The sequence below is a fragment of the Pan paniscus genome, chromosome 2 (assembly GCF_029289425.2).
Source record: "Pan paniscus chromosome 2, NHGRI_mPanPan1-v2.0_pri, whole genome shotgun sequence".
Lineage (NCBI taxonomy): Eukaryota > Metazoa > Chordata > Mammalia > Primates > Hominidae > Pan > Pan paniscus.
Genome location: NC_085926.1, coordinates 145,674,523 through 145,677,944, shown reverse-complemented (window position 1 = coordinate 145,677,944; position 3,422 = coordinate 145,674,523).

The window sequence follows — 3,422 nt, the reverse complement described above, 5'->3', positions numbered from 1 at the left end:
TCAAACCAAAATTTCTTCAACACAGACATTGGCTTACAGAATTAGATCCAACTTGTCTCAGAGATTTCTTTAATTAAAAAAAAAAGAAAATATAACCTGATAACATATTATAACAATGCATTTTAAAATAATACATTTCTGTTATATTCATCTCCATATAATGATGATTTAAGGAAGTAAAGGGAAGATGAAAAGTATAGATCAATAAAGATAAAAATGTTAGGCACAAAGAGAAAAAGAGGGAAGATCCAATTTTTCGTTTGCTTCAGCAAACAACTCTTCCTTCAGCCTACAATCTCTTCTTAAAAGATAGTATTCATCCTTTAATGATAAGTAGTATTAAAAAGTATTACAATATTTCATAAGAATATTATTTAATAGCAATATTTAGTTTTTCACTCTCATTCTCTTGCAAGCATACAGTTTACATTTCTAATATGGCAAGTATTGATGGCTAAACACCATAAACAAAATTTCTTTGGGGTCCTTGATTCTTAAGAACATAAAATGTTCCTGAGGCATGCAATAAGTCAATTCTCCAGACAAATCATTCAAGATAAAGCAGGGGCTAAAAGCTATTCTGATAGAAAGAAGCTGGGAAAGAGAAATACAGTTGGAAGATTTATTAAGATTTTTCTCTGAGGCTAGAGGTTCATGAGGAAGGCTTCTGTGGAGAAACAGGTTGGGGGTCGGGGGAATAGTTGCTTACTCAATAGTACCCTGATGGCTCCACTGATATGATAGGAACTTCCCAGAAGTACCTAATTTACTCAAAGGGAGCAGTTCCCACCTCATTATGGGCCCACAACTGCAAATAAATGTACAATAATATGAATAACCATAATATTGCAAAAAATATACAGGATAAAAAAGAAACAAACTTGTGCACAGAATTATCTGCAATAAAAGAGCAACCTTTGCTACTTACTAACATCCCAACCTTTGCTGCTTACTAACATCCCACAATAACTAATGTATCCGCCAGAATTTTTCTAAACATTATTTTTGGCTCATTCACTGATGATTACAGAATGAATGTTCTTGGATGTTTTCTCCTCTTATTGCAATTCTCTATCTCTTGTCAGTGAGTGGGCCCCACTTATTTCTTTTGTGAAATCTCTCAATTCCTCTCTCAGTGCAGATACTTCAGGATCTCCTTGCCAACCTACTCTAACATATGCTTTTCCTGTTTCATAAAAATCACTTTAAATGATTTTCTGTTTTCATTCATTCATTGGACAAAATTTATTATCTACCAACCGTGTTTCAGATATGCCTATAAAAATGATTTTTAGGCTCTGGGTTCATGGTAAGAAGACAAACAGTATCTCTGCTCTCACAGAGCTTACATTCTGGTAGAGAGAGACAAATGATAAATAGGTTGAGACATAAACGAAGTATTTTCACATAATGGTTAAAACCTAGGAAGACAATGAAACTGGGTAAGTTATACAGAATGATAGGCAGTGGTGTTTTAGATAAGATGGTGTATTAGTCCATTTTCCCGCTGCTGATAAAGACATACCCCAGACTGGGTAATTTATAAAGAAAAAGAGCTTTAATGGACTCACAGTTCCACGTGGGTGGGGAGGCCTCACAATCATGGCGGAAGGTGAAAGGCACATCTTATGCAGTGGCAGACAAGAGAGAATGAGAGCCAAGTGAAAGGGGAAACCCCTTATAAAATCATCAGATCTCATGAGACTTATTCACTACCATGAGAAGAGTATGGGGGGAAACCACCCCCCATGATTCAATTATCTCGCACGGGGTCCCTCCCACAACATGTGGGAATTATGGGAGCTACAATTCAAAATGAGATTTTGGTGGGGACACAGCCAAACCATATCAGATGGTCAGGGAGGGCCTCCATATGGACTTGACATTTAAGGTGAGTCCTGAATAATGAAAAGGAGAAAGCTATGTAAAGATGAGTGAAAAATATTTAACTCAGAGGGCATACAAAGAACTAAGTTTCTAAAGCCTATTAATTCCTCATAGTTACTAGAAAATGAGGATCATAAAGTAGGTGTGGTTAAAGCATAATGAGACAGAGGAATCTTCATAAAGGAATGAGATGGAGAGAAGGGCAAGGATAGGTTAGAAAGATGTGTAGGTCATGGAAAGGAGTTTGAATTTTATTGTAAGTTCATTAGGGAGTTACTGAATGTTTTGAAGCAGAGGTGGGTGTGACAATATCTGATTTATATTTATAAAGGACTATCCAAGGGTTGTGAGAAGAATGTGATGTTGGGGCACAGAGTAGAAATAGGGAGAATGGTTAGAACTCTACTCCAAGCAAGTGAGGACAGTGGGTTAGATAAAGTAGTAGATGGAAAGGAGGAGGACTCTTTGGGATATATTTTGGGGGCAGAGCCTATCTGTCTTGCAGATGAGTTGAATGTAGGTATAAGCAAAATGGAAGAACCCAGCATGGCTCCTGTGGTTTTTAGCAAACGAGTCTTAACTTTTCTTGCTTTCAATGATCCTGAGTTCCTCTCTCCACCACAGTATCTTGATTGCAGTAAAGCACATTTCCTCATCATTCTTTCCACACACATTACTCATTCTCATTTCTATCCTTTCGCCCAGACATTTTCTAGACTTTACTCTTCCACATTCTCTAGCCCAGATCATTAGTTGTAACAAATGAGGGTTGCCTCAATCATATCTTTTGTCTCCTAATTGAAATTCTATCTTGTATTATTTGTTGCTTCATATCAGTGAAGTTGTGTCCCCAGGTATATAATTAGAATATTTATAGTAAGCATCATATCTTAATTTCTTTAGGAAGTGTCTACCATCTAACCACAGATGAAAAATAAACTCTTGCTGATTAATAATGAATGTGATTGGCCAGGCGCGGTAGCTCATGCTTGTAATTCCTGAACTTTGGGAGGCCGAGGTGGGCAGATCACTTGAGGTCAGGAGTTGGAGACCAGCCTGGCCAACATGATGAAATCTGTCTCTACTAAAAATACAAAAATTAGCTGGGTGTGGTGGCAGATGCCTGTAATCCCAGCTACTCAGGAAGGTGAGGCAGGAGAATCGCTTGAACCTGGGAGGCAGAGGTTGCAGTGAGCCAAGATCGTGCCATTGCACTCCAGTCTGGGCAACAGAGCAAGATCTCAAAAAAAAAAAAAAAAAATTAATGTAATCTGTGATTAAATATAAAATTCTGCTCTTCTATGTGTTATTCCACTTAGCCTTTGACATGTCTTTCTTTGCCTTATTTCTTGTCCTTCAGGCTCCAGCTCAGCTGTTACTTCCCAGGAATGCCTTCTCTGAGGACTCAAGCCAAAATACCCCTTCTTACAGCCACTGGCCACTCTCCATCGTGTTTCCTTGGTATATTATTCTTCATAGCATTTATCCCTAATCTGGTGTGATCTTATTTACCTGTTTACTTGTTTATTATCTCT